The following is an 11,484-nucleotide window of genomic DNA, read 5'->3' on the forward strand; positions in this document are numbered from 1 at the left end:
ATTTGGTAAAATACATCCATAATGAATTCACTCTCCCAATTGGGTTAAAAAGAGCGTCATCCTTCATTAAGAATCGCTTTCACCTCGCAAAAGAAGGAAGTATTGCATTCTTATTCTCTTCTTTGTCTTATTCTAGAAGATGTTATATTTGTCCTCTCGGGGATAGGTGTCTTTTGTACAAAGATCTCTTCTCCTCTAAGGATCTCCTTTACACATACTACAAGATATCCCTTTTTCAACTATCTTATCCTTGCTTGGATCTATGACATTGTTGCATTTTTGGGGTATCTTCTTTTGTGATGAAGGTAGGTATCCTTGTTCTACTTTGCTTATGACATAAACATTACACTTTTTGAGCAATGGGTCATTCTCAGAACCAGAGCACAGACTCTTAGAGCGAGATGTCTCCATTTTTCTTTTATGCAAGGTGATTATTCTCAGAACCAGAGCACATACTCTTAGAGCGAGATGTCACACTTTTGTACTATACATATACAGGTTGTAGCATACTCGGGCATAGACTCCTATGAGGTGCTTCTAACCTCCCTTACACACACATGCACGAGGTTGAGTGGAACTAGCAGCATAAGGCTAGACTTTCTCACTCTCCTCCCTTACATGGATCACCTAAACAGACTCTAGGGGCTCGTTTTCCATGTCCTTTTTCCCATGGATCACCTAGACAAGATCTAGGGGCGAGAAGTCCATGTTTTCTCTCTCACTATTCTTTTCATGGATCACCAATGTGTGTATTCATGCTTTTTTCCTTTCTTTTCTTCTCTTTGAATTTTGTTTCCATTTACATCCTTCATCTTGTGTTAGAGAACTCTCAAATCCTCACACTCTTTGTTGTGTTGGAATTGAGATTTAGTCCTCTTTCTTACCAAATGATTCTCCATTAGTTTTTGATCTCATATCAAATCTTCTTGTGAGCATTTGTCATCAATATTCTTTAACAATTCGAAGTGGTAAACATGATACCCTGTTTCAACTAACTAAAATTAGCAAGCCGAAACAGGGGGGGCATATAGCTACCCTCGAATTTTCATCACCTTCCTTAGTAAGCATTAGGTGATTTTGTGATCTAACGTGTGTTTTGTAGGGTGCGGTTCCTAACTGTGTATTGCAGATACCGCTGGGGGCTTCGTTCGACGACTTATGGATATATCCTTTTTCAAATAATGTTTACTTTTCTGTACTTTAGCTTGCATATGCACGTAGTGTTCATATGACCGCTAAAGTGGGGGCTAAATGTAGCATCGTAAATTGTACGCACTTGCTAAAGTGGTACAATTTCACACCTAGTTTAGCACCCGCCTTGGCGCATTTTGCATTTTGCATTGCATTTCCCCTTTAGCACTTAATTAATTAAATTAATTAGGTCTAGGGTTCTATTTTATCATCTCCCATATCATAAAGTTGGGCCCTTTTTATTAAAGTGTGCCCCTTTCATTTTATTCTTCCAATACATCATTTAATCTAAACCCTAATTATGCCTTCTTTTGAACTTGGGGGCTTGATTTTGGGGGTCAAAACATCTCGAAATCACCTATAACTTTGGGATTCTCTCTAAAATCATCATATCCGACGGCCCTGAAAATTTGGTGAAAAGTTGTCAGGACCATGGCGCCCGGTGTGCACATGGTCCCGGACATTTTTCCCGAAATTTTAGGAGCACGATCCAATCATAAAATAAAGCTTAACCCCAAGAAATTGGCGGGATATTCAATCTCTAGGTCGGCCAAAAGTTGAAATTAAGACCTAGGGTTTCATATATAAGAGCTCTCTTTCTTCATTAGAAAGGGGAGGAATTTTGGTTTTCAAGGACCTTCTATGTAGTGAAAGAGCAGATCTTTGAAGACTTCAACAACATTTAACATCCATCCATCAAGCATTTATCAATTTCATCCATTTAGGGATTTGAAGACATTGAAGAGCAATAAGGGATCACCGACTGAAGATTGGCTTGTACCCCTCCCTTGGGGGTTGGGTATGATTTCATGTTGTTTTCATGTCTTTGCATAAGCCTCATTATATCATTTGTATTCATGCTTTAGATCACTTTGCATCTTGATTTGGAGCATTTACATTATCATTTGCAAGCAATTAGGGTTTACTTTCTAGGTTGCTCTAGTTTGCTTACTTGCATTTTAGGATCTTGCACACACACAAGGTCTGCACACACACTACTTTTACAATACAACTTGGCTATTCATGGAGGTGGAAATCACCAAAGCGGGGGTTTGACTAAGGCAAAACCCTATATAGCCACCCACCATACCCTTTTCAGATATAAGTGCAGGTTTCGGGATTCGGACGACGCCGCAAGTTGCAGATCCGGGAGAAGCAGGCCGAGACAGCACTCCACATCAAGTTTCAGAGAAAAAGACCAGGACAGGGGCGTGGGGCACCCTAGTCCTACCAGGACAGGGGCATGGGGTGCCCTGGTCCTACCAGGACAGGGGCGCTGGGCGCCCTGGTCCTTCTGTCAGACAACAACTTTTAGCAACTTTCTGACAGCTTTTCAGGTTGCAAAAACAGCAGTTTCAGGAGCAGAATCAGGACAGTGGCGCCCGTGCCCCTGTCCCAAACATTTTCACTCATATTTTAACACCGGGTACACATTTACATTCTTGTTTTGTCCTTGTGTTTACAGCTTTCCATTATTCAAGTTTAATTCTGCAATCTTGTTATTAGTTAATACTTGCACTTTGGGGTTAGGGATTGAACTTCCATCATTTTATCTATCATTTGCAACAAAGGAATAGAAATCCTAATAGGTAGCCCATGGCTTTCTCTTCCACAAAAAGAAGTAGCCAATTGTGTGATACCTCTAGGCTCTTTCGTATTCCACAAATGTGTGATTGAAAGTGAGATTAGGGCATGTTTGCTTAGTGTCACTTTTTCCCCCACACAACAAGTATGGTGGAAGACCATTGAGGGTAGTGTTAGTGTTGGTCTTAATGATAACAACTAATAATTAAGACCTCATGTATAGGGCATGGTGGCCCATTTTTTTGCATGATCAAGAGGATTGGCTATGATTAGAAATGGGTCATTGTAGATAGTGTAGGAATTGTCTAGGCTACAAGTGGATATCAACTAATACAATCACTACATCATTATGTTTTCATACATGTCAATATAAGGGTAGGCCATGAAAGTGTATGTTATAATTATTTGGTTTATCTTATACCAATTTGTAATAAAATGTAATTTGTTATACCAATATCTATCACTAGGCAATAATCACCTTGTAATTCTTTAGTGCATAGTTTGCACAATGGTGGGAATATATAATTATTTTAGATGAAATAGAATTATTATCAATTGCAAAGTATCATGTTTACAATCCATCACATGTTACTAAGGATTATGAATAAGCTCCCAACTACCTATGATGCTTGAGACAAGTATGGAGGTAGGTAACATCACAAATTTTTTTATCTAAGAGGGGTTTTTCTTCAACCTAATTATGTTCATTATTAATGTAGGCCTATGAAAATGGATCTTAAGACTCCTTTTAATTATGGACATGAAAATTGTTAAGGGAGAATCAAGGTAGGGTTGTCTAAGAAATGTTTGTTGATTTCTCAAAAGGATTGGACTTAGTGACCTACTTACCTCAAATGGAAAGCAAGAAAGTATAAATAGAAGGTGTACATCAAGAGTTTGAGGTATTGCAATCTTATTGTAGCAATACTAGTAAAGTGTTGGTTGGTTTGCAAAATGCACATGAAAATGGTAGAGTGTGTGTTGGAAGTGAATGTATTATATTATGTGAAAGCATTAATTGAAATATTAAAATAAGAACCAACAAGAAGGGAGAGTTGAGGGTGGTGTCTATATAGGGTAGATGAGTTATGTATTCTAATATATGACAAATTTTCTTGGATAGGTTTCATTATAAACCCCACTAAATTACTTAAAAATTTACACGTCTATACAAATTTATTTTGCCAAGTATATATTAAATTAAAAAACTGATTATATATTTATATATGTATGTATCATTTTACATTTAGAATGAATTGATTCTAAATTTTTTATGATAATTGCTTGTATTTCATTACCAAATGTTTATTCTAATTGATATAATTGATGTACATAATTAAAATATATTTTGAAAATTATTTAATATGTAAATAAAAGTTGATCTTAAGTAAATAAATTATTTAATATGATATAATGAATTTCCTCTTAAGTATCACCATCGAAGGGTATGTGATCTTCATCTACAAAGGGAATGAAACAATCTACAATAGGATCCTCTAGGAATGGAGAGATATGAGGGTCTCCATGGATCTCCTAAAGTCTATTCCAAAGTGTGTGGGGGAAATCAATATCCAATGCAATACACATAGAATCATGATCTTGATACTAGATCAAATCACTCCTACATGGTCAATGATGTTACACCAAGATTATATATTTTCTAGTGTTTCTAGTTTAGGTATGACTTCATACATAAAAGGAAAATGATTAAACCACCTAAAACTTATGAAGATACCATTTTACAAAAGAATCATAGTTATCCCTTTCTAATTTTACCACAAAAGGATGAATAGAGAAACCTATGATGCCTCCTCATGTTTGTAATTGTAATTGTAAATTTTCAAGTTTGTAATTTAAAATTAGAAAGGGAACACTCACATCGACAAACAAAAGGGACTAGTTTAATTATAATAGTAAAGAGATTGGATATTATTTTTATATTTCCCAAATTGATTGAGCATAATGATTTTATAAAATTTAAAATAATTATATGCTTGGTTTTAGATCACCTCCTTTGACTTTACAAGTCATGGAAGATCTTCTAAAGCCCAAATGCACCTTCAACTTTAAAAAACTATGTAGTTTTATGATCAACCCTTCATATATCTTGTTGAACATTGATGAAGTGAGCTTCTAAAAATAAGAATAACCAATACATATGCTCTACTAAAAAGATCATAATCCTAAAAAACCGTAAGGATTGGAATAGTAATTCCAATTTTTAAGAACATTCTATTGGAAAGGAATGGATAGAAATGCAGCTAAACACTCTCAATGGATTAATCATAGTTAGAGGAATCGAATAGGATTAATTCATGAAGAAATAACTCTTATCTTAAAATTAATAGATGTCAAAAGAAAGGAAAATAAAATCTAAGGGTAAAAATCTTGAGACATTTAGCTAGCTTAACATGAAAAGAACATAAAAATTTTCCACAACTTAAGTAGGTAAAAAAGGAGCTACAAAAATCACTTTTATAATTTTTTTGAGGAGAATCTCGCAATGTGCCTTCACCCATTAGACTTGAATCAATTTTCCTTTTTAGTGAAATTATTGCTAGTGAGGGGGATTTAAAATTGTAAGACAAAATAGACTTCTTATATTTTGTTCTCTTTATTAACACAAGTGAAGATAGTCAAATATTAATGACGCCTTTCATTAAGGACGAGATGAATTTGGATTCATTTTAAGTGAAATTAAACAAAGCCCAAAGGCCTAATGAGTTTCATGTTTCCTTGTCGCTATACCATTATGGTGGCTTGTAGTGAAGCCTAAAGATTCAAAAGGTTACTGAAACAACTCAATTGTATATTTATTACATTAATCCTGAATAATTGTTCCCTTAAATGTCTTTTATAAATTTTCGATTAATCTCTATTTGTAACAATCTATATAAAATCCTATAAAAGTAATCAAAAATTTAATGTTTGTAATTGTAATTGAAAATTTTAAGTTTGTAATTGTAAATTTTCATGTTTGTAATTGTAATTGTAAATTTTCATGTTTGTATATATATGCAGATTATTTTCACATGATGGATGAGTTTGAGATAGATGAGCTATTAGGTATAGTACCACCTCCACCTCCACCAGAGCAGTTGTGACAGACAATTAGGACAAATATTGATGCTCTGATTAGAGATATTCACACTATTAGGCGTGAGCCTCATCCACCCCCCCAGTTGTTATGCCTTGCAGATAGTATGCAAGGCATTGTATAGTCTATGCAGGCATTAGATAGCGAGTTAGATAGCTATCGTAGCTGGTGTGAGGGATTGCGTGCATTTTACATAGATGGCCTCACATAAAAATAAGTTGATGATTTAAAAATAACAAAAATAGATTTGAAAAAAAAAATTGTGAACCCTAAGATGGGTGAAGAGATAGATCTGAAGAAGCCACGGATCTCTATTCGATGGTGTAGGCACCCAAGCATTGCTAGCCACTTTTGGGAGAGGTGGTGGATGGTCTTTGACCATCCACCACACTCCAATCATGAGGTCCCAATGTATTTTTTGAAGAAATTATGGGCGGAATTTGAATTGGGCAAAAAGCCCAATTACTTTGATATTAGATCTTTTCAGGGGGTTGGGAGAGGCATGCCCCAGGATTGGCCAGGAGAAAAATTGAGCGACAGGGTTAGAAACCATGTGCATGATGATCCATTGGTTCCTCTTCCATCACCAGTTGTTCCAGCACCTTCCCATCATTGAGTAGTGGATTCTGCTCTAGGTTCATTGAGTGTCCTGTCGAGCAATTTGGTACAGCAGTTGTGGGAGGTGAGGGTTGCCCCCTTCTTAGCACATGTTTGCACGAGTTGTGGGGATGTATGTAGGGGTCCACAGAGTGAGGCTACCCCTAGAGGAGATGATGATTTTGATGATGTTGATGCCACCCATGGTGGTTACAATGATGCCGAGGAGGCTGCACATGCTGATGTCGTCTCTTCATATGTTGATCTCCTGTGGGCAGATGATGATCAGCCTAGAGAGGTACAAATTTATTTGTATAATTTACAGTGCAATATTAAATTCCTTATATATACACATATGAACCATAACATGAGTCAATTTTTTCTGAACAGAGGATGGATCACACCACATCATTGAGGAACCGACAGCATGTTACCTCAATACCTAGAGATGTTGGTGCCCCATTTACGGTATGCACTTTCATCTAGATAGATTGTATTGATATGTACATTTAAAATAAACAATAAATTTTTTAATGTAATGATTTACATATGATATATTTTTTCAATTTTGTAGGGTGCTTCATGTAGCACTGAGGTGGGTACTTCTTCACGTGACCTATGGACCACTAAGGCTCAGCCTCGTATACCACTAGTATGTTTTTCATCCATTAATTTGAAGTGTTTACATGCTTACTAATTTAAGTACAACTTTGATTCATGTTCATTATTTTTTACAATTGTAGGCTTCTGGATCATTTGATGGTGCATCACATGTACGCCTTTGACCATTAGTTACTTTCCCTGCATCACATGTATGCTTTTCTGTGATAATCTTGTAGTATATATATATACTTTATAATTTATGTATATATACAAGTTTGATTCATGCTTTATATATGCTGTTCAGGTCCACACCACTACCAATATTGGTACGGCTATGGGGTTGAGCCAGATGCAACCATCGACATTATCATTTGAGGCACGATGATTACAAAAATAATTTCTAATTTGTTTATACTGTGTACTTGGCTTTTATATGGATTATCAAAATTGATATACGATGTTTTTTTTGGCAGGACTTGGCTACGACCACTTTTCTTGTTCATGATAATGGACCTCCACGTATCAGTGAGGGAATTGTCAAGAACGGTCATATGGTAATTTATTTTAAAAAATTTAGTATTTAATTACTTTATAAGTGAATTATGCAATTAACTTCTTCTCATGTAAATATTTTAATAATGCATAGGAGGGTGCAGACACTGATATTGCACAGACACAGGATGGTGCATCTCAGGACCACATGCAGCAGGATGATTCATCTCAGCCACCTTCACATGGAGTGAAGAGGACTGCAAATGAGATGCACACGAGTTCTTAGATTGTATATTTTAGATCATGTCATGTTATTGTATTGTGGACTTTTTATGATGACACTTGTTATGTTATCCCGGGACTTGTTATTATGTGATTATATATAGGACTTGTTGTTATGTGTTATGTGATTATATATAGGACTTTTTATTATGTCATTTCCTTGCTATTATGATATCAGGTCATGTTATGTGATTTGGCGCACTCTAGTGATTATATATGTGATACATTATTTTGTTATTATGTTATTTGGACTTGTTTTAATGTCATTTCCTTATTAAATTATTATTTCAAGACTTGTTATTATAGTGCAACAGTTTATAATTCAATGTGCACAAAATAACATTAAGATTAAGATAACTAATACAATATTGTTTATGAAACCAAAATTGTATCAAATGTAGACAAATACAATGTTAAAGGGACAAAGAAAAACAATTATCATGATTAAATATTTAAAAGAGTTCACACAAGTATCGACTTATTAATTATAAATGAATCTCATAGAGGAATCATGATTTTCATGATTATATAAAAGGATTATTAATTATAAATGAATCTCATAGAGGAATCCAATAGATTGATGGAATTAAGGCTAACCAAATTATTAGGAAGCTACAAACATAGTATCAACTTTCCTCTTAAGTTGACCACACTACTTTACTAGTGTATTGATGGTTTATTAGTGCGGATAGTAGTGGTATGAAAAGCATGGACTTCATGGTACTAAAATAAAAAAGTACACTATAAATATAGATTTGTCATACAATGATAAATATAGAGTTAGGTCATATTTAAGACATAATTCTATCTTTGAACTTACAATTAATCTATGAAGAGATTACAATAAAATAAATATATCATAAAAAATTAGAATTCAATTGTAACACAATTACAATGTGCACAAAATAACATTAAGAAGAAGATAACTAATACAATGTTGTTTATGAAACCAAAATTGTAACAAATGTAGACAAATACAATGTTAAAGGGACAAAGAAAAAACAATTATCATGATTAAATATAAAAGAGTTCGCACAAGTAACACAAACTTACATTCATATAAATTTGATTCAACCCAATGTACCATCTGCATCCTCTCTCTTCTGCAATGTGTCTATGATTGCCTCATGCTCTTCTACTGAAAGTGTCCACAATACCTTATTAGCAGGTCTACCTTTGTATCTTTCTAATTTGATGTTTGTTGCCACCACCAAATGAGAATAGTGTATAATCTTCTTTTCTGATTGGTAGTCTTCATAAGCTGGTAAGCCATTCCTTCTTGTTAAATATTTGTGTAGCCATGTACCAACCACCACAACAGACCCAACTAGATACTGAAAACCATCATGATCTACTTGATCACATATCAACTTTTTCTTAGGTTCTACACATCTAGCTAGCCAATACTCAACCTGCTCATCATTATCCTCAGGTGAAACAACAGCATACACATGTCCTATAAAACAAATTTAAGTACAATGTGTAGAAATAAAACTTGTTAGAATTTATAATTCAAATATGTAATCATAAATTATATGACAATACATAAAAATATATAATTTAAAGTTATAAACAATAAATTGAATTAAATTACTAGGTTGTATGAGGTCCGAAACACGATCATAATCTTCGGATGCAAATGCATGATCGGGGTCTTCATTTCTTCTAACATCTTCATATTATGTCTCGGTAGGTATTAAGGATTTGTGTTGCCATTCTTCGACCCATTCCGCATTCTCACATTCTTCCCATTCACCTGCAACACAAAATTGACAAAAATATGCAAGCTCTCTAGTCCATATAGTCCAAGTGTTAGAATTAGAACTCTTAAATGAATGCCATCTAGCTGACCCATTTATTGTATCACAATCATATCTTGGAAGGATATTCTCCTCTTTAACTAGCCAGAAGAAACGTCTAATTGTAGAGTTCTGACTTGATCTTGTGGATAAATTTGCACTACACCAATCCACAATTGCACTTGCATTTTTAAATTTAGCCTTTTCCTCGAATTTGAGTTGCTCTCTACAAAGGGCTCTCTTAACACATGCACCAGCACCATCATGTTCTCCTTTCCCGTGTCCAGCCTCAAAAAAACTCCAAATGTGTTCAATATTAGTTTTTTAATGAATCCTACTCAACCAATAAAACATTCTAGCATTCTTGAATTGCCCTGTGCAATTATCAGACCATATTAGATGTTGTGTCATCTAAATTTCTCTCTCCCTCAAATTTTGAAAAAAGGTCTTGAAGCAAAACTGGACAAACTCAGATGAGTGTAATTTATTAACACTCATATAGAAATGGTACTCTCTCAAAATTTTGTGATCCTCTTGTGTACTATCTGGTGCATGCCTATAGACAATATGGACAAAAATTGATACCTGCACTGAATTGTAGTATTGTGATTGTACCTCATCTTGTGGTGCAAGTGTGTAGTTCTCTGCAAAGTCAACAACCAAAAGTATACTACCAACAAGAAATGTATCCTTACATATTTGAAACTGACCATCGAGCCATCTAGCATTTTGAGTGTGTTTAACATATTTAGGTATGATGTTACTCTTGAATTCATTCATAAATGCATGAACACTAACTTTTTCAGTGATTAGATCGCATCGTTTTCCAACCTTTCCATCCTTCGGTGGAAACTCAATAGTTTTAAATCCTTTAACATCAATTAATTTTTGTCCAAAATCATTTGAAATATTTTCATGCAAACATTCATCCAACAATGCAAGATTGCCACATATATCACATACACCAGAAACACATGCATTGAAAAGGAAATTTTGTTCATTTAGTGGGTTGCAAAACAAACTTGAAATAAACTCCTTTATAGTTTCAGGTGGTATATTTATACCACATTCTTGGAACATTCCATTACTATGCATGGTAACACGTATATATCGAAATACATCATAATGGCAGCGAAATTGAACATGAGTTTTGCAACAACATGTGACTCTTTCCTTGTTAATTCGAACATACCAAGGTTTACACTTTTCAAAAGACCTTTGACAAATGCTAATAGTCAACACTTTATCATCCAAAAAAATTTTATACAATTTAGTTTGAGTCATGTCCAATAGGTGTTTTGGATGTGGATCACGAATTTTTGACCCAACTCTTAATTTAAGAACATCTCTAACATTAGGTGATACTCTCGTATTATCGTGCCAGAATTTTTCAATCAAATTTTTGACTTCACCAGTAAGTTTCATATCAGACCTTGGTAGTCTACCACTAAAAGTCCACAATTTGTTTGCCGGATCACTTTCAAAATTAACTCTTCTTTTTACAGCTCTTGACAAAGTTTTACGATGAATATTAAGATATCCACTTATGTTACTCATCATTCTTTTATTAGAAGTTGTTTGACTTAGTAAAGCTGTTGTTATTGCCCGTCATGCCACATTTTTATCTTTAGAATGACTTTTCTTTCCAATTGTATCAAAGGCGCTAGCAACAGTCGATACAACTTGTTTTAAAGACTCCTCCTTCTTCTTGGGTTTGACATAAAAGCCTAACTTCTTCATCACTTTTCGCATTTTAGTCATTTTAATTAGTTGTACCATTAATTGACATTGAAACCCAAATTTCTTATTATAAAAAAAATGTCTAAACAATCTATTTGC

Source organism: Cryptomeria japonica, chromosome 10, assembly GCF_030272615.1.
Source record: "Cryptomeria japonica chromosome 10, Sugi_1.0, whole genome shotgun sequence".
Taxonomy (NCBI): domain Eukaryota; kingdom Viridiplantae; phylum Streptophyta; class Pinopsida; order Cupressales; family Cupressaceae; genus Cryptomeria; species Cryptomeria japonica.